The sequence below is a fragment of the Corapipo altera genome, unplaced genomic scaffold (assembly GCF_003945725.1).
Source record: "Corapipo altera isolate COAL_440 unplaced genomic scaffold, ASM394572v1 178, whole genome shotgun sequence".
Classification (NCBI taxonomy): Eukaryota; Metazoa; Chordata; class Aves; order Passeriformes; family Pipridae; genus Corapipo; species Corapipo altera.
Genome location: NW_020884983.1, coordinates 1,380,735 through 1,401,876, shown reverse-complemented (window position 1 = coordinate 1,401,876; position 21,142 = coordinate 1,380,735). Strand labels below are relative to the sequence as shown.

The 21,142-nt window shown below is 40.4% G+C and overlaps 1 long non-coding RNA gene across 3 annotated transcripts in view; it reads right to left on the bottom strand.

Annotated features, from left to right (window-relative positions):
* LOC113958007 overlaps window positions 1-21,142 on the bottom strand; it is a 119,565-nt gene that overhangs the window by 79,434 nt on the left and 18,989 nt on the right. For all 3 annotated transcript variants that reach the window (XR_003531370.1, XR_003531369.1, XR_003531371.1), the window contains exon 2: window positions 2,664-2,919. This is a non-coding gene — a long non-coding RNA (uncharacterized LOC113958007). The remainder of the gene's footprint in view (window positions 1-2,663; window positions 2,920-21,142) is intronic.

The window sequence follows — 21,142 nt, the reverse complement described above, 5'->3', positions numbered from 1 at the left end:
TGATGGTATAAAAATAAGGGAAAATTTTAACCACAGCATCAAAATAATCTCTAAGAGAGTTACCATATCAGCATTTGCCATTTTTTTCCATTCAAAAAGACATCATCAAGTTACTTCAACATGGAGCATAACATAAATCTTCTGCTACAGAAAAGAGACCACAAAGAAAATTTTACTTTTTCTGGGTGCATACAGCACTAATTTTTTATAGTCAAGGCTACAGAAACAACTTCTATGTTGACACGTATTGAATCACTTTAAGAGATTAAAATTATTGAACAAATCACTACTCCTGAGCTACTATTCCCCTTTAGTCCTGTAAAACTTCTCAGGGATAAAGATCATTAAAACATAACCTATATACAAAACATCAGAACTCAATTCTGCCTGGTCACTGTAGTTTCTTTCACACAGCCCAGTTGCCTAAATTTAGCCTGGATGTTTTTATTTCTGTTACAAACTATGTTAACAAACTCCATGGGCCTCTCCAGTACCCTCCATACTGAACCACAGGCTTGTAGATGAAGCCTGGAAAAACTGCCAGGGTCAAATGACCGAGTTGGGAAAAGGAGGATGAGTAAGTGGGGTTGTACCAGGAATGAAGTGCAACTCCACTCAGCATGGGAAGCTCTGGCTGGAATGAAACATGGAGAAAAAAAGCAGAGATGAATTTGATATACAAATGCATTTATTTACACACTCAGAAGTTTCTGAAATGTCAGACAAACAGGCTAAATCAGTGGTTCAGGTTGAACTATCCATGGAGAGAGAGAGGTTCTTTTCTACAGGCACCTTTATAGAGGCAGGTCATCCCTGGAACAGGAACCTTCAGGGAGCTGTTCATCCTACCTGCTTTTCACCACCTGCTTCAGCAGAACCTGGACATCTAAGCTTCATGAGAAGACTCTCGCCCACAGTATTCAAGGCAAAACAGAAAAATGGAGGTTCTTGTGTGTGTTTAGTATGTTTTGTAGGAGTATCCAAGATGAAACTTCTCTGTGCACACCCTTGGGAATCCTGCAATCCTTTACCCGATTGCTACCCAGCTATTACACAAATACACCCAAAAATGCTCTTTCACAACTATCCAATTCCACCTTTGAGAGTTATTTATGCTTCTTGGAAAGATTTGGATTCACACACACCAACTACCTTTACTGTACTTGCAGTGTCTCAATTTTGTAGCCTCTCCACTGTGTCTGGTGTAGACGCTTTGCCAGTACACTCCCTTCACATCTGAAAACAGCATTTGTCTCAAAAAACCTCACTTTTCTCAGCTCCACACTGAAAGGAACTGAAAAGCCTGAAGAATTACTTCAAAAAGAAAAACAATTTAGCATTTAATATGTAGTGAACAATGAACCAATGAACTGGAAATCAAGTATTAGGGTGGAAAACTGCAGTTGTACTCAGTTGGTACCTGCAAGTATTCACTTCTGAAACTGGGAAACAGCTGTAAAAGGTGTCAGTGGTTACTGGAGAGATTCTGTTTGTATTCCCTCAAATCACAGAGGTGCCACCACACAATTCTTATTTCTTCTTGGACCCACCGTATCTAAAAAACAATGATCCTCTTGTGCTGTGGAAGGGATGGAATGTGAAATCCCATCCACATCCCAACAGAATCCCACAAACATTTTGGCAGGGAAAATTTATTATGTAAAGCCCAGATGGCATCCCAAATATTTCTACTTCAAAATTTAGAACTTTTTTTTTTTTTTTGCTTAAAATAAACTATATAAAAGCATCACGCCTAAAATTAACTGTACAAGAGCATCAGGCAAGGTAACCAGACTTAACTGAGCAGTTATTTGGACTATGGGAAGAATGGGAATGTGGTTTTCTCCATTTAACTCCATTGTCAGAAATGAATAATATTTTTCTATTCAACTACATTTGAATGACTGGCAGAGAAGGAAGATATAATAAGCAGATACATCCAGTAAGATATTCTACTTGTAGAAGAACTTTTCCAGTTATCTAAAGCCTAACAGCTTTGCCACCAACTTCTGTAGCAACATTTCAAACTTTCAGAAACGAATCTGCTGGTTTTTGTTATTCTTTATTATTCTAATGGGGTTCTTTCACTTATTATTTGTTTTTTTCCACAATGCAATTTCAGCTCTGAATCTGGGAAATATGGGCTTCAAAATGGTTTGGGCTGCTGTTTCACCAAAGCAGCTAAACCTGATTATCAGTTCAGTTTAAACATGGATTTAGTCACTGCCCACCCCTTTAGGTTCTGGGATGAAGATCGATCCCTGATTCCGACTGTCATTTTGCAGGGAGCCCACTCCTACATTCCTTTTATATCTATCACTTCACTGAATGCCAAAGAAATCTCAGTGTACTTGGCATGAAGGCTGCACTTCCTATATTTATGCTCCCACTAATGTATGCTCCGTTTTAGTCCTTTACCAGCTTAAAATCATCTGAGGGAAGACGGCACAAAACGCTAAACAGTCCAGGCAACTGTTTTACTTATCCAAAATACTGTTCACCCACACTGCTTTTTCCATCACTACCTTTCTCCTGGATTTTATGTTTAAATATACCCAAAATATGAACGGTGGCAATTTTCTTACAGTCATGTCATGTTTGTTGCTCCACCTCAGACTTTCAGTACTTCCAGAAAATAAATCAGTACTTTTTAATTGTACTACCTTAACTCTGCTGGCAGAAGCACATTTGATTCTTCAAGGCAGACGAAAGTGAAATGCTCTCTCCAGGCAAGGATTCCTTATATCTGGCAGGCTAACACTTCATCCTTTTTAATTATTCCACAGGTGGTTGCCTTGGAAACTGCCAAGTAGCTCTTGGATTTGAGGGATCCAGCATGAGAAAGTAACAAGCCTCTGTAGCCACGGCATCCGGATCCACGCTGGCTGCAGCAACAGGAATCAGAACAGTCATGAAAACCTGCAAGAGATGGTTAAAATGAACAGGGATTAATTACATCGCCCAATTCTTCAGATATAAAATACAAAGAATGTTGATAACCCCTTAACAGCAGATACAAACTACGTTTTAGGGAGACACTGCCAGTGGAGCTTCCCAGTACAGCCCCGGATTTCACCTTTGGAGGACAGCGCTGGAATTGTAATGCTGAAGGACCTCACGAGTTCAGCTTTCAGGATCCAGCAAGATGATATTTTCCTGGGCTTCAATAGAGACCTTCCTGAGCATCTGGTCCAACTGCCTGAAATTCAGTGCTATTGTTTAGCTTTGAATAAAAATAGAGTGACTATAAATAGCTCCCACCACGAATGCTGAATCACTGTATTCCGTATCATACAGCAAATTGCTCCCAACTTCATTTAGCTTCTAAAACTAGGAAAATTTTCTTTGCTTAAAACACAATTACAAGCCTAGCAAAGCATCTAATTCTGCTTTCAAGTCGCTGGTCTAGAAGTGCAGAAAATGTTCCTTTCCCTCTCTGATTTCTCGTTATTTCAAAAGCTGATAACTCGTACTTAAATGTACAAATAAAACCGCCACAAAACCAAACCAAAGCAAAACCTAATTACACTTTCTGTCACTGGTGAAGATTAAAAATTTCAATTTTTCAAAAACCTTTTTCTTTTTGTTTACCCATTTTCACTTTTTAACCGAGAAACAGTTCAGCAATACCCCTCAGAAAAATCATTTTCATTCAAACTATCGGTCATGCAAATGGTCACTCCCACACCCAGAGGCCTCCCTATCATTGCTGATATGATTAATATGCCCAAGTTAACAGTGATTTCTCAAGACTTCACTCATATGGAAGAACTTGGATTAGTGGTATTAACAAACTGCCTGGCAGGAACTGAAGTAAGACGTGGATTTTCCTTCACCCTTCCACAAAGAGACACCCAAAAGACACAAGAATATGACTGTTAATACTAGAGCTGAGTTTTACTAGAACAAACTACAGTAATTATGCATTTATTGCACAGAAAAAAACTCAGGTGAAGTAACAGAAAGAGTTTATGAATGATCCCCCCAGTGTCCACTCTGCCCTCTCTTTTTTGCCTTCATCAATCACTTGCTTGATTGAAAATTAGGACATTAAACCACTTTTGTCCTCTCCCTTCTTCCCTCCCTCATCGAATCCCACCAAGGACAAAGCACATTTAAAGTATTCCTACACAGGTTGCCTTCTTCCTAGTGGGTTCCACAGGTTTTCCTTCCTTGATTCCCCCCTGCACATCTCCTTCAGTCTCGTAGTTTTCCCCTTTACAAACAAGGTTTCTGACACGAGCTGACAAAACCAGGCATTTTCTTTCCCTCCTACCCCAGCACTTCCAGGAGTGAGACCTATTTAACCCTCTTTGGATTCAATTTAGGATGAACATAAGTTTTCTGAACCCCTCTATCCTGCCAGCCCAGGGTACATCTCCCACCCAGCCATCCACCTCCATCCTCTGGGAAAGGCAACCTGCCTCCCTTTCAGCTCATCGGGTTTGGTTTGTTCTGTATCTTTCAGGGATTTTCCCTGCAGAAGTGGCATGCCAAAATACTGTGGAATATCCAGAACATTTCTCTGTTCCTCCTCTTCACAGTTACAGCTATAACCACCACATGTAGGAGAAAACACCTTTTCTGCCCCAGTTCTCTAGAGTGTCTTCGACAGACTGAGTCTCCATAGCCTCAAAATGACCCTTTTATCACAGATGGATCCTTCCTTCGAGGAAAAGTAGATTTTTCTTCCCTGCCTGAGGTATCTTAACACTTCAAGCACGTCTCACTCTGCACTCATGATATCATTTCTTTGCTTCTCACAGGGCAGAGAGAAGAACTCTATGATGTCAACTCAGGGTGTTCATCTATCACTGTTCCAGCCAAATCTGACCAATTCCCCAAAGTTAGTCCTTTTAACCCACTGAGATGTTTCCAAAACCAGAGCATCCAGTTCTCAACAGGCTCTAACGCCTCCCATTTTCATTTCCCATATTCTCGCAGCAGTATCATCCTGAGATCAATTCAAAAGTTCTGCTGCAAGTCTTCTTCTAACTTGATTTAAATCCTACACCGTTCTAAAGGAATGTCTCAACAAACTGATTCCTGGAGTCTTCACCTATAGTACGTGATGAAACTACTGCATCTTTTCCCTATCATCTCAGAGCAAGTAAATAATTTCAAATGCTGTAAGAGATGTCTTGCTAGTTTTTTCCTTTTTTTAAAAATTTATTTTGGAAACCTTTGTAAGATGTATTTAAATTAAATATGCTCATTTTAACACATACTCTTCAGATATTTCTGTGAGCAGCCCCACCTGTGCCCTGGTTTATCTTTGCCATGTTCCTCCTGTTCAAGCTTCTTAATCCCAGTTCTGTCTCTGCCAATCTGGTGATATGACTTGGTTCTTGGGGACTCTATAGATATAAAGGTCATGTATCTGAGCCATGAGATGAATAATCCAATGCCTGACTGATTCCTTTTAATTTCTGTAACATCTGCCCCTCCCAGGTGCCACAAAGACACCCGGACCACAAAGGAGCTCGACCAGTTGAGTTTTTGGCCAATCCTTCGAAAAAAGGGATGTCACGCTCTCTGCAGCTCTTTTCTAGACCTGAGGGAACATTTCTGTCCCACTGTCTCTTCAAAATACAAATCAAATCTTCTGCCTCAGTCTTCAGGGGACTCAGATCTTTGCTCATTTCCAGCCCCCAAGCCCAGGGCTGCCTCAAGGCTCATATTTTTTCTCTACCACCACTGCAATGAGACCCTGAGTCGTTGAGTGATGGAGGAGCTGCCTGTTCCCTCCTTCAGAACGAGCATCATTAAACACTAAAAGCACTGTAAACTCCAGAGCTCTGTGTTATTAGCAAAATACATAAAACATGGCACTCGTGAATAGTAAAACTAAAAGCAAGATGAATAAAACACTTTTAAGTAACTCCCCTGGTCCACTGCGGTTTCACTTAGTTTTTTTTTAGGCTTGTTCTCAATCCATTAACAACCCAATTTTGCAAATCCCTTTGCATCCCTGAAATAAGTCTTTGTTTCCATGTTTGAGTGTGCACCAACACTGCTGGTTTTCTCCTCCTCCATCTCCATTGCTGCCGAAGGCTCCTTTCTGATCAGTCTCCATCCAGTCCTCCAAAAAGCTGCTCCCCAGAAATAAACTCGGATGCTCTCAGGGAATGCACCATCTCCCTCCTACCAGAGACCTGCAGCTGATGGCAAGTACAGCAACCAGGAGAGCAGGACAGGGAACCTTCCCCACACTGTACTCAGCAAAGACACAAGGAACTCAAACACCGCTCACGGTGCATCCCACACTGGGGTTTTCAAAAAGGACCAAAAGGTCAGCTTGCCAAAACCTCAATTAACAAGACCCGAGTTTTAAGTCCCTCTTTTCCTCTGTAGAATCTCCTGTTTGGTTTATCAAAGGTACATTCAAGCCACGACGGTGCTTCACAGTGCAAAGTTCTTTGTCCTGTTCTTGGTTTCACCCACAGCTCAATTAATAATTTGGAAAACTTAACAACCGTTCGTTTTAAAATTTTGGGTTCTCCAGTTACGACTTTTTTTTTTTTTTCCCTCTTAAAAAAGTCTTCAGAACTTGCTGTGCACGAAACTGATACACAGCCACAACCACATTCCTTAGCAAACCGGAAAAAACGATGTTTTCTTGACAACTGTACTTTCAGCATCTGCAGGAGGCACACAGACAGCTTTTACCAAGTACAAAACTTACTCTGAATTTAACATTTTGCATATTTTTAAAATAAATGTATTGTAGATCACAGATACAAGAGCAAAGAGGGACTGCCAGTCAGAGTGAGCCCCACTGCTCTCTTGGGAAAATAAAGTTAAAGCCTCTCACTGACTCCAAAGGCAGTGGAATAAGGTTCCAGAAGCAATTAATCATTTGAGATTTTTTCTTAAGAGAAATCCTCTTATTTCAGCACTGTTTACTGATCTTCCCTTCTTACATCCTTTATTTTCCAGCTGAAAAGAAGTTAAATGGTATTCTAGCAAGAGATGTCAAACTTCAATACTTTTTTTTTTTTGAGAAAGCTCGTCAATTTTTTATGTTTTACTGTTTGAAATATAATAAGGAGAAAATAGCAGCAATCTTCTGAAAACATTAATGGCTGGCAAGAATCCCATCTTTTCACAAGGAAAGAAAAGAGCCTGTAAAGAAAATTATTTGCTATTTACTATGATGGGGTTTTAAGGTTTACTTGCAAATGTTTGGTAAATAAAAAAAGGCATCTTTCTCTTAAATTATTTTGAACGACAAACAACTAAATCAGACTGCAAAGCTTTCTTTAAACTGTTCCACCTCCAGTAAAGATCATCACAACTTGGCTGCTTTACAGCTTCACCAGGCTAATACACATCTGCACAATGAATACTGAAACAAAGATGAAAAAGAACAGAAAAGACACCCTTCGCTGTCTTCAATAAAAAAACCTAAAGTGAGAATTTTAAATGAGAAATATGGGAATTTCCCCTATAAAAATCACAGGTGGCCAGAAAAATTTTGGCCAAGCAAAGTTTTCCCAGAGTTTCAACAAAAACATTATACAAAATAGATGTAAAAAGAACCATCAGGTCATAAGACACTGACTGGGACAGGACTAGTTAAGAAGAGATGCCAACCAGCAACTGCACGAAGGGAAATGAGAAGGTAACCAAGACAGGTAACACAGTTTGTAGGCTCAGTCAGCAGAAATAAAGACATCTGAAGAAGGGAACCACAGAATCATTTAGGTTGGAAAAAACCCTCCAAAATAGGGAACCACAGAATCATTTAGGTTGGAAAAAACCCTCCAAAATCATCTGAGTCCAACAACGAACCCAATACGGCCAAGATGCAGCAGCAGAACATCCTCAGGACAACTGTGGCTGGGCAGCTTCAGGAAGCTGAATTTGGGACAGCCCAAAATCAGATGATCACTTTAAAGATGTTTACGAGTTGAATCACACTGGCAATGGGTCAGATCTCAAGGGAAGGGTTTCCTTGCTCCCCACCTAAGTGGTGGCAACAGCTCTGATGAACTGGGCTGTCAGGAGTTCCTAAACAGAAGTGGAAGGATAAAGAAGACTCCTCTTGCAAAACAAGCCTCTACAGGTGAGTTCATCAATTCCTACAATTAAAATGCACCAAACAGAACCTGTGCAGGTGAACTCTTGATGAAACCACACAATCAGATTATGCAAAACCAAATCCCAAAAGAAGAGGGGATGCTTTTTAGTGCTAAGCACATGCAAGCTTCGCACTGTGCTGCCAGAAGAGACGTGGAATCAACGTGCTGAGCAGTGACTTTATGTTTCATCCATTCAGCACTGTTGCTTAAACAATACTGGAATCTTTTGGCAAGAAAATACAGGCCAATTTCACGTAACAACTTTCACTACAGTAAAGAGTCACTGGGAAACTGAAATGCAAGCAAAAAAAAAAAATTATTTTGACAGCACTAAAAAAAAAATCAGTCAACACTTTTCAGCAGTATCTGGAAGAAATTTCTTCCCATCTACAGAGAATAACATCAGTACGTGATGCTCCAGAAGACTGGTATATTCTGAATTTCTAGTTCATAGCTACACAGGGACAAACTCCACAGTGTTTTGTGGTGATACTGTAGGTTTGGAGTCCCTCCCTTGCCCAGGCTGTACAATCCTGTGTTGCTGGGCTTGACTTGTCCTCGGGATCTTGTTCTTCCCCCTCCAGCTCTTTCTTCCAGTGTGTCAGAAAACCTCACCCTTCCTCAGACTACAGAGGAAGCACAGACAACTAGTAAAATGTTAGTATAATGTACACCTCTCTCAGATTTTTACAGGTTCAAGATGCTGTCCTCTTATTAAAAAGCATGATAAAGTATTAAAAATATGAGAGTTGGCACAGATATTTTTTACCAAATACTCTCCTAAGAGAAATAATCATCCAGTGGAGAGAAAAAATTATTTAGTGTGAAATTCACCTGGTTGAACATTAAATATTGTTCAACAGCTAGGTCTTTAGATGAATATCAATCTGCATCTTTAAGATCAAGTACATTTTTTGAAAAATTGTTTACTAAACACATGCCTCACATCAATTTTTCACTGAAAATTTTCACTTTCTACCTGATAACACTGAGACTAATTTGCCTCACGTAAGCCCTCCAGTAAAACAATCCAAAGCCCTTTTCCCTTGTGTATTAGCAACCAATTACCACAACACAGATACTAAAAACTTACCAACAAAACAGATGTTAATACCTAGATAATACCTGCCTCTGAACAGCCTTTGCTACATCAAATAACCACTTTTTTTTTTTTTTTAATTCCAGTGTTCTGATGAACACCTGGTTGTGAAGTTGTGATGTTTAACACCACGAGGACCAACCCACAGACACACATTGCTGGCTGCAGAGAACACGAGCCAACTTTATTCCCAGTAGAAAAAGGCCAAGAACCAACAGCTGAAAGTAACTCCACGGTTTCACCATCTGCTGATGAAGCCACCTTCACCCATTTCTCATCCCTGACTATTCACTCTCCCTTCATGCAGCTGTGCCACAAACCAGATCTTGGTGCTGGCCCTGTACAAATGTGATTTTGCTGTTGTTGTTGTTGGTTCTGCAGTGTGGTCACTCACAGCTGTAGGAACACCAGGCCAGGACCAGGGGCCAGTACTCCAGCCATGCCAGCTGGCATCCAGGCAGGAACTGGGAGATGCTGACTGCCTCTTTCAGCAGCTCTGCCAGTTTATGCCAGCTTAAAATTCCCATGAAACTACGGAGAACTAGACACATTCAAGTTAGAAATGCAGCAAAACACAACAAAAAACCAAGAAGAAAGCACAGACTGTTTATCCAATCGAGCAAATTACTAAGAGAGATGTTGAAATCCTCATTTCTAAGTAACTCCCAAATAAGCCAGCCTGCCTTTCTGAAAAACATTTTCAGCAAATGCCTGGTAATTTTTCAATTCTTCAGTCAAACATGAGCTACTGAGCTCAAAACAGGGAGTAACAGTTACACGTAATGACCTGCAACACCCTAAATGTCAGACTAAATTATCCAACAGCTCCCTTCTGCCTCCCATCTTTGAAAGGCAGATATATTTTAGTTCCCTCCTTGGCTGTGTCAGATCATCAGGCTTTAACAGTTTGAAACACAAGAGTCAAATCTAATGATATCCCTGCCTGGAACAAGTCCAGGGGTTCGATGTGATTTCTTCGTGTAGAAACAAGCAGCTCTAACATTTGATCTGGAATTCATACCTCGTTAGGAGGGAAGCAGCAGAAGTCTCACTTGCTCCTGGTTCCAAAGCTGGCAGAGAGGGGAGAAGGAAGGAGAAGGAGCCGTGCTGTGCTAGAGCTGGTCACCGACCTCGTCAAAACCCTCAGCTGTGAGTGCAGGGAATGATAATTTTGCCTGCCACGAGCAGAGAGACTCCGTGAGTCGGAAATCTGCACGTTCGGAAGCTCGAAGTAGGAGGGTCAAATCAGAAATCTTGGTTTTTCAGCATCTCCCTTCATGCTTCGGTATGTTATGGGTGAGGGAAGATGTCTTTCTCTCTGCCTCAGTAGCAGTGTAGTATTTCATCCTTTGCAAAAAAAAAAAAAAAACCTCTAAATTTACAAGACGTGTAGCACTTGGCAGCATTTCATAACTGCTGAGTGACTGAGATGAGCTCATTTAGCACAATTTTGAAATAAATGTATTATTTTATATAGCTCAGCCTATACATTTTGCAAGGCAATGAGAGGAGGAAGAGACGATACAGAACATGGCCTGAAGAGTGTGGCCTCTTGCCAGTGCCCACACACACTTATCCTTCTTTTCCAGCTTCTGTCACATACACACAACCCCCTGGAAAGGAACAATCCGCTCAGGGCAAGTAGGAGCATTTTCCCAATGCTGCCAACTTCTGCCAAAATCCTATTTTCATTTTAAAATAAAGACTGTGCTCATTTAACTACAATGTCATTGACTTATGTAGCAACACCTGTCAGAGAAGTAGAAATAAAGCAAAGCAGCACAGGGCAGGGAATCAGGATTTTTTAAAATCCTCTCCTGCTTTCTGTGTGACTGTTGCCTTTCAGGGAAGTGGGATTAGTCCCTACTACAGGCAACCTGCACGTTCAAATCCAACATGAAGAGACAGACTATGGATTTGAGGGGAGAATAGCCATGGATATACAGGATAAAGACATGCTGGTAGAGATAACACCATCAGTTCTCACAGCTGATGCTGCCTGTCTTTACACACCTTGAAAACCAACTGCAAATGAAGCCACTGCACAAAAACATCTCAACCATCACAAGGCTTTGAAGTCCTTTTGCACTTTCTACAAAATTCACAGCCTCTGTTTAGATTTTGCTCTTTTAAGTGGCTCAGTTGTGGGACTTCAGACACAAACCCTTCAGCTGAATGAACTGCACGTAGTTGACACTGACACAGCATGGAGAAAAATCCACTGTTATACAAGACTCCTTATTTTTATTACTCAATAATATTAACTAGGTTTCAAAAAAAAAAAAATACTTTGTGCTGTTTTTAAAAAACCAGAACAAGAAAAGATGCTTCACTCCTGTAGAAAATTAATACCTGAAATTATCAGTCTACAGTAAGTGTACAAAAAAAAAAAAAGACATTAAGAGACACCAGCAATCTGAGGATGACTGAGGAATAATTTTTCTGCTATTTAATTCCAACAGTGACTGCCAGACTGTTTAAGAATGAGATTGAGCAACTAGGGGGACAAGTGGCAGCCTACTCATGTACCAGGCAATTCAGCAAGGGCTGATTTGTTAGGCTGAGAAAAAAAAAGGACAAATTAACCCATTTTCCAGCTTGGGCTGATCTGGTTATATCACCAACACAAGCTTAAACCAGCTTGGGAATCAGAGCAGAGACACTGCTGTCGCTGCCGAGTAAGCACATAAAGGAGGCCAGAGGCATAAATCAAATTCAGTAGGGAACTATGTAGATATTAATCACATAAATATGTACATTTAGGGATAAACCAAGCAAGTTTATTTTGTTTTGGTTTGGTTTTTTTTTTTAGTAAATGAACTTGTTTAAAAAAAAAACAAACCAAACAAACAAACAAACAAGAAATTTCCTTCTCTTTTTTAAAAGCCAGACCTGAGCTGTTTGCTGTAGAAGGATCCCTGTTTGATCAATGCTGACAACACATGGATGGCACTGGAATTCTGACCTGTATCCCTCCCTGCACTACCGTGTTTATGGTCCAAGTAATGCAAAGGTCAAGAATGAATGTACCCACAACACAAAAGACACCCACTCTCGTACATTAGAGGAGTGTGCTTACTCCATTAGTCATAGAGCAGTTATTGTGGCCCCCTCTCGAGACTGAAAATACCTTAAATTACCTCAGTCTTCCCTTTGCCATAAAATAATTACAGGCCTGATTCAGTTCCTGAAGAGAAACTCATTTTTAACCACAACTAAGGCACGAGCATTGTAAGATCTACTAATGCAAAAACAAGTATATTGTTTTAAATAAAACAATGAAATTATTGTTAGTAATAGTAGTAATAGCAGTTGCAAGCTTGCAGGAATTTACTAGTTCAAGTAATAATTAGCATTTTTAAAAATTTCTAGATAAATTCTATGCAAAACCATCTGATTTGGAACAGATCATGCCCTTGTGTAAGCAACACAGTAAGTTGTACTCAACTATTACGTATTAAAACTAACCCAGTTTTCCTTTATGTAAGTTGCCAAGAGAATGCCCTTTCTTTTCACCCTCTCTGATTTCCAGAAAAACTGTCTCTGCTAGAATTAGGAGAGTCTGAAGCATGACCAGTAATTTACCATCAGCAAAGGACGTTTTTTATCCCTAAAAATTTAGAGATAAAAATATTTTTAAATAGAAGTACAAAAATTTTGAAAAAAATAAAAAATCACAGTAGTCATGACAACCCCATTCCCCTTCCTTCTGCTCACCCATGTCATCAATATGATACCTAAAATAATCCACGGTAATTAAACTATCTGCAAGAGACATCTACATGTGCAGAAAATAATTCTAGAAGAACCAACACCAGTAAGTTGTCGAGGTTTTAATGTCAGCCAGGAACTAAGTTCCACAGAGCCCCTTGCTCCCAGCACTGTGGGATGATGGGGAGGAGAACCAGAAAAAGTTAAAACCCTTGGGCTGAGACAGGAACAGCTTAATAATTTAAATAAAGTTAAATAAGTTAATTTAATTAAAATTTTAATAGTAATAAAAAGGGAGATAACAAAAAGAGAGGAAATAAATGATGCAGAGGATCACTGCTCACCACCCACCAACCACTGCCCAGCCCATCCCAAACAGTCATTGACCCTTCCTGGACAACATCTCCCACTTTATATACTGGGAATGATGTCCTATAGTTTAGAACATCCCTTTGCCCAGCTCAGGTCAGCTGTCCCAGCCATGCATCTCCTCACTGGCAGAGCCCTGGAAACCAAAAGTCTTTATGGTGGAGTAACCACTACGTAGCAACAACTAAAACATCAGGGTGTTATCAACATTATTCTCACACTGAATCCAAAACACAGCACTGCACCAGCTATAAGGGAAAATTAATTATCCCAGAGAAAACCAGGCTGCTCGTCTTCCCACAACTCCTGGAAAAAATATGGAGAGGATTATGCTGAGAGTCTTTTAAAGAAGAATACAATTCCCAGGTACAATTAATTAACACAGGTTAATTAATGTGATATCCGTCTATGAAGGTCACCTGCCCAGGGGATGAAGGGGGGGGGGAGTGGATGTAGTTTTTCTGGATTTTAGCAAGGCTTTTGGTACTCCCAGCATCCTTCTGGACAAGTTGTCCAGCTGTGGGATGAGTGGGTTCACAGTGATGGACTGGCTGAAGGGGCTCCAGCTGACTGGGGATTGTCACCAGCAGTGCTCCTCAGGGATCAATCCCAGGGGACAATCCTGTTCAATGTAGTTGTCCCTGACCTGGGATGCTTTAATCTTTTGTCCAACCCTGAACTGCTCAGGAAGCTGGATGAGATGGTCACTGCAGGTCCCTTCCAACTGAAATATTCTACTCTATTCTAATTTACATTTAGGTGTAAAGCAAGCACCAGGTGGGAAAGATCCCACCTAATCATTTCAGCAGGGCATTTAGGGCACATCCAAACCTTCCAGTAAAAAATCTGATTTCACCAACATGACTCCATTGTTAACTTTTCCCCCATTATTTTCGACAGCAGGTCACATGTCCAGAGATGGACAAGTCCTCTGGGAACATCAGAGCACAGCCCTGTAACTCAGCACCTCTTTAATCAATCCATACGAGTATTTTAAGACTACAGTCAACTGCACTGCAGAGTCTGATTACAAGAACAGAATAAAACTCATCAAGACTATTTTGGGGATTTTAATGACAGTGACCAAGGTAGCACTGTGCTGTTTATCACGTATTTAGAACTGACAGACTAATTTTATTCTAACCCAGTAAATTCCCCTCTAACTGCTTGATTCGATTCTCACTACCCAAAAAAGATTCTACATCAACACGTACAGGAAAAAAAAAGGGAAAGTACAATATTCATAATTATCCATTCTGCATGCAAAAGACTATTTTGGCATATATTGTTTTCATTTTGGAAGACAAAAGACACTGGATTCTACATATTTCCACAGAAAAACACACCCGTACAAATCCAGATTTCTTACAAAGCACAGTAACTGAATTATGGAATATTGGGATTTGTCCACACAAAGTTTCTGCTGTCCAGGAACCCACTCTAGGTAAAGAAGATCCAGTTAAACTAATGGACTCTTCGGTATGGTTCCTTTCCCTAAATCCAATCTCTCCATGAGAAAATGAGGCATCACATCCTAAACTTAAGGTAGCCCTCCGCTGACAGTAAGGAGCCCACAGTGACCTGCCCAGGTCAGTCATTCCCTGCTCTTCCTGGAGTCTGGAGGGATTAATCTCGCTGGCAAGTGTAGGCTTCTCCTGGGTGCTTGCAATGCCACAGTCCTGTCCAAAAAGTTAAAACACTTGGCAGAAAGGAAGATCTGTACTTCTGGTATCAAAAATTATACACGCAACCTCAGAATATTAATTAAAGACACGGTGACCCCGTGGTCACCAGCCAAGGAAATGACGCCAAGGACAAAGACATTCTGCCCTCCCGGTCTGACCACAACCTCCCTCTGTTGAAAAGATGATATTTCTTCATTCCCTGAGAGAAATGAACCATCACATGTGATTTTATTTCCTGAAACTGCTGAGTCTTTTATATCAAGCCAGGAAACAACAGATAGACAAGAACCTCTGACAGAATAGAGCAGTTATGAAAATGCAGGTAGAGAAGTACAATTTCTCTTATGCACAGTATACAGCAGTTCCCCTCATTTAATCTTTACATCCTTGACAGCTCAGTGACCTGTGACCAGAAAAATAATACAAAGAGCGTAATGGGGTGTCAGGGGTTCAAAACCAAACTACCTGTGACCTCTCACAGTACAGTACAGGTGTGGGGAGAGGTCAGCCTAAAGCACTCTGAAGCCATAAGGTCCATCTTTGCAAATAGGGAATTATATTCTACATCAATCTGCTCTAAATTTTTACCTGCTCTGAAAACGTTCTACTTCTTGGAGATTTTCTCCTTATAATTAGGTAACGTTGTTACCCACAATGTGCAAGATTAAAACACCTAACACTACTCTTGTAAATATTTTACTACTCAAGATCACTTGCCAAAGATTTTATACAACAATTGTTTAGAATAAAGAAAAAACAAAACACAAAAACCCCATGGCTTTATTTAAAAGAAAAGTAAATCAACTCCAATGTTTTCTTAAGCAAACAAATACAATAATTACACATTACTGGGTATTTGACATTTGAAGATACAGAAAAGCTCCTGGGCTGTTTTAACATGTGCTTGGATCTGGTGTCAGCAAGGAGTTTGACTCCTTAAGCTCTCTCAAGTCTGATCACTGCACTCCCTCCCAAACCTCCCAGCTTGTCATTCCTGTTAGTGATTCAACTGTATTCCACAGAAGAGAAAAACATCCTTCCCTTCCTGTTTGAGATACATTTTGTCAGTCACCTTCCTCTTCCAAGAAATTTCCAAACATCTTTTGAAACATGAAGACATATAAATTCCATTGGAACTTATCAGTCCTGTGCTTAAAGTAAACTGTGCAAGCTTCACCCTCCGTGGCCAACAGCTCCAAGATAACTGAGTTGGGAAACCCTCTCTGGATATCAATTTACTCTATTTCTGTTGGAAAAAAAAAACACTTGAGCAACCTTCATGCACTGAGTAGACCCCAGCCCCCACTCCTACACAGGTATTTATTCAATTTATTTCTCCACAAGATCCTATTCTGTTCACAATATACAGGGTGAGCACTCCAGGCTGTCCTTCATTCTCCCTCTCTTTTCTGCCACTCTCTGTTTCAATTTAAAATTTAAACATATGCTATCAAATAATATCAAATAGTGTTATCAAACTCAACAAACTGATCCCAGCTAATGCAAATGAACAAGAACAACTGAAGGCCCTGGAAATGGTGTCTGGAGACACCGACTGCCAAATGGCTACGAACACACTCTGTACTTTTCCACTGTTTGGTTAAAAGCTGCTAAGACGGGTCACATGGATAGATGGAAAAGCCTTATTTAATCCCATGTTGGTTCAATTACCTTTCATCTTCAATAAGCCAACTCCACTGGGCTGCAGCATCTATTGTCCCTAAGACAGTTAAAAAAGAAGTATAAAAACACTCTTCTGCCACCCAAGGCCCACTGTGGGACTCCTGCACCCTACATTTGCACTCCTGCACCCTGGATTTGCACTCCTGCACCCTACATTTGCACTCCTTCACCCTGGATTTCCACTCCTGCACCCTACATTTCCACTCCTGCACCCTGGATTTCCACTCCTGCACCCTGGATTTCCACTCCTGCACCCTACATTTCCACTCCTGCACCCTGGATCTCCACTCCTGCACCCTGGATTTCTATCAAACTCCCATCAGATAGATTCAGGTAAAGCTCATGTCCTCGGGCAGAACATGAACTTCTCTGCTCCAGTTCCCAGAACTATTTACATGACTATACAGACACTGTTGGTGAAATTGCTTTCCTGTTGTAACAAATCTTTTTGGTCAAAACAAAAGGTTATGTTCTAACGTTGACAACGACACGACTCACAGTTCACTGTCATTCCCGAGCTCATCCAGTATCCCAACACTGCTTGCCACTTGTTGCACTTAAAACAGAAAAATCCATTTAGCAACTAAAACATTCTCAGTTAAAAAAAAAAAAAGACTAAAGGGTGAAAAAAAAAATAAAGGACAAAAAAATTGTCAACTACCGAAGACAGAAGCATGAAGACAGACTTTCTGGGAAAATGTTGAAATCATCCTTTAATTGTTAGTTATGATTGTAACATAAATTGCAGGATTTCTCCTTTATCCTTAGAGTCTTTGAAAAAGATAAATTAAGATGATTTTTCAGAAGTTTTGTTACAATTACACAGAACTGGTTTCTTACTCTTAGGGTTATAATAGCAGAAACTGCCAATAAGAGAGAAGCTCCATCAAATCCTACACCACCCTACAATACCAGGATCTGATTCTCTTCGCCTTTACCATGTATAAGATGCTAATTTTGGCAATAACACTGCTGTAGAGACAGTGTTTTCCCCCAGTGCTAACGTAGTTCTACACCAAAGCAAACAAGTAGAAAATCTGATTACTCACTGAAACAGCAGCATGGAAATCCCTAGAGCTGTGAAGACAAGCAAAGCCTGCCCTTTTCTTAGGGTTTTTTTGGTCTTCTGGTTAGGGAAACCTAAATGTTTCATCGTTGCACAAACCTGCAACTGCTTGGAAGAAGCAGCACAGCTTTGGGCCACCAGCTGAGAAAAGCTGATATAGAACAACCCCCTATTTCAGCACGTCTGAACTTCCTCAGCCCCTGCCTCATTTCAACAACAATTCCCTTTCTCCAGTTCACATGATCCATCCTGGAAGCTGAGGGAAGGCGGCTGCTCCATACCCGACTTGCTCTTGGTAGCACCTCACAGGGCTGCAAAATGCAAGTCTGGCAAATCCGTCACAACGGAGCCTAAATGCCGCAAAAAATCAGGATTTCACGGCCGAGTACACTCCTAGTGGTAAATGCACACGGGATCCCAATGTGCCACGCTACAGACACTAATACTCACAGTAGTATCTGTGCCATCTGCACTGCCCCTTTTGAAGCCACTGCTCCTTTTGAAGCGCCTGCCCATCAGATGGTCGCCTGCTGCAACCTCCGGCCTCCCTCCATCCTCCCCTGCCCCGCTCCTGCTTCCAAGTCTGTCCCAGCTGTCCTTCCATGAGCCTCAGGGCTGAGTGTATGAGACGTTATTTAATTTGATATTACTCGCAGAACAGGATCTCAGTATTGATCTGCTTTCCTAACTCTCAAAATCTGAATGATTTTATCCTAACGTGTCGCCTTGAACGACTTCCAAAGGACTCGCTTTCGGTCAAAGGTTAAAAATGTCTACGTTGTAAAACAAAAACCTAATCAAATTATTTTGTGTCATTCAATAAAACTTAGAAAGCAATTTTTAATTTAAAGGGTCCAAATAATCAAAAGCCCACTTCACTACCAGCACAGTACTGCCTTTTGAGAGCTCTGTAAATATTCCATGGTACCATAATAACTCTCTGTGTTATTACCTTGACAGTACCAACTATTCCCCAGTAAGAACAAGAAATATACTTCAGTGTTTATTCATGCTTAGAGCAACTTGTCTTATTCTGGTAGTCCAGTGTAACTCCTCAATACACAGCATTTCACCCAGCTTTTGGGGAGAGGGAAAAAAAAAAAAAAAAACAGCAAAAAACCCCAACAAACCCCACCCCTCCTTTTCAATACTCCCCACTTAACATCAAGTGTTGCAGCCTTATCCTCATTCACCTCACTAAAATAAAAAGGATAATCATCTTTTCTCCAGGTACTAATATGGGGTCTCATCTTCACCTTCTATGCTCAAAAGTTTCCAAAATTCTAACTAGATCATCCACAGAACCAGTGCAGATCTCTAATGACGTAACAAGCAGCATTATACAGTGTTTCTGCTCATACATCAACCTCTGTTTAGAGTATTCCGGGATATTTTTAGGCTGAGGGATTAAAAGGTCTTTTTAAAAATCATAAAACCAGACTGAGAAGTCTCAATCATTAAAACTTACGTAGTAAAAAAAGAACTTGAACTACTTTGCTGAGTCAAGTCCTAGTCAAGACTTCTAGAAAGTTCTGCAAAATACAGAAAAATCTCTGCAGGGTCAGAAAATAAAATGTTGCCTTGAGAAACCTGCAGTTCAGCTCAAATGATGAAGAATTAATTGATCCAAGGGGTTGAAGTCTGAGATCTGCAAACTCTTGTCCACAGAGTCAGCACAGACTGAGAGTCTGGAACCAGGCTGGGTCCTCGTGTTTCAACAATTAAGGGACTCGTGCAGGACACCGAGCTTTTGTTGTAAAGCAGAGACTGAGTCCCACAAAAAAAAAAAAACAATAAAGTCAACTGAACTGAGGGAATACAAATGGATGGACAGAAACTTTAGTCTGCAGGAAAATTAAAAAGCAGGTTTTGCTGCAAGGATGAAAGAAATTGTGAGTCCCAAAAAAATGTGTGAAAAATTAAACTGTGTTAGACACAGATATTGAGGGGAAGGTGAACAGGCGTGTTCAAACATGGAAATTCTAACAAAGTAACTAGGCAAAAACTCCAGATGACAGGTTTTACCAGAGGGAGATTCAGTGGTTTGTTGTTCAGTCTCACAAAATGGAACTATAGAAACAAACTTCAATATTGAGGAAAATATCTCCAAGTGAAATAAGTTTATGAAGCCAGAGATGTAAAACCGTACTAACTCCACAAGTTTTATTTTTCATGAGGGCGTCATTCAATCGTGCCTGGATATACCAGGGCAAAACAATTACTAAGTTTTAAAAAGTCACCTAAAACTGGGTTGTGCTCTTTTTTGTAGCCTCAGGGATCATTACCTTGGAAGGGTCAGTGATGCATTTTCACTTCAACACATCACAGCGCCTCTCACCAAAGTCACAAGGAATTTTATACACTGGAAGCCTGTAAGATTCTATTCTATACAGGGGTAACACATCACACTTATTAATAATCCTGTGTCTTAGTTTCTCTTTCTCTCCATCTGGTGTTATTTCCGTGCATCCTTCACTAACTTCAAATTTGAACCATTTTTCATTTTCTGGTGTCATTTTATTTGAAGCATATGCTTCAGTTATCATCTTTGTCTGCATGTGTGATATCAATAATGATTCTATACAGAAGGAGTCAGATTCTGAAATCTTTATTAGGTAACAGTTTGCCTCAGCAACATGGGCAGTCTACAAACTATTTAAATCAATTAGACTAATTTCCATATTACTCAACCTGGTACAGACACTGTATCTCAGAATCTAAACACATATAGACAAATAAAAGCTATTTGCAAACACTGTGAAAGATCACAAACGGACTAAATGAAGATTACAGCGAATGCTGCATCAAATCCCAGCCACTGATCCACCTCACACAGCGTCCTGCCCAGGAAGAAACACCCTAAACGTTTCAGGAAGAGGTGTGAAGAACTCCTGCAATACAAAACTGTAAAGTAAATGATAAAAAAGAGGGATCACTTCTACCTAAATGTCACCTATTCCCGGCTGGCGAACGCCCTCGAGAATAAGTGTTCTTCTGATTCACCGACAAAGCCACCTCTGGGAGATTTCCAAATCTCATCACACTCGTGTTTCTGTTCATTAGACAAACCTATTTTTTAATTTCAAGTAAAATACAGTATCTTAATTAACACATTGCTACACGACAACCATTCAAGGCACAGTTTTCCAGTACCAAAGCAGTTAATATGAAAAGGTAAACAATTAGTTCCTTAATATCACGGTCTATGTGTCCTCCTAGTGATAACTATCTGAAACTGCACTGATACGCTGCCGAGAGCTCCTGGTCTTGGTTTTAACTCCTCATTTACTTCGTTTTACTTTTATTTTTGGGAAATTCCAGCTGTCAAGCCACATACAGCTCGCTGTTCCTCTTGCAAATAAAACCTCCGCAAGCTCAACACCAGGCATCCGTCGGGAACATAACCAAGGTGTAACAACAGCTAGTAAATACTGCACACCAAATG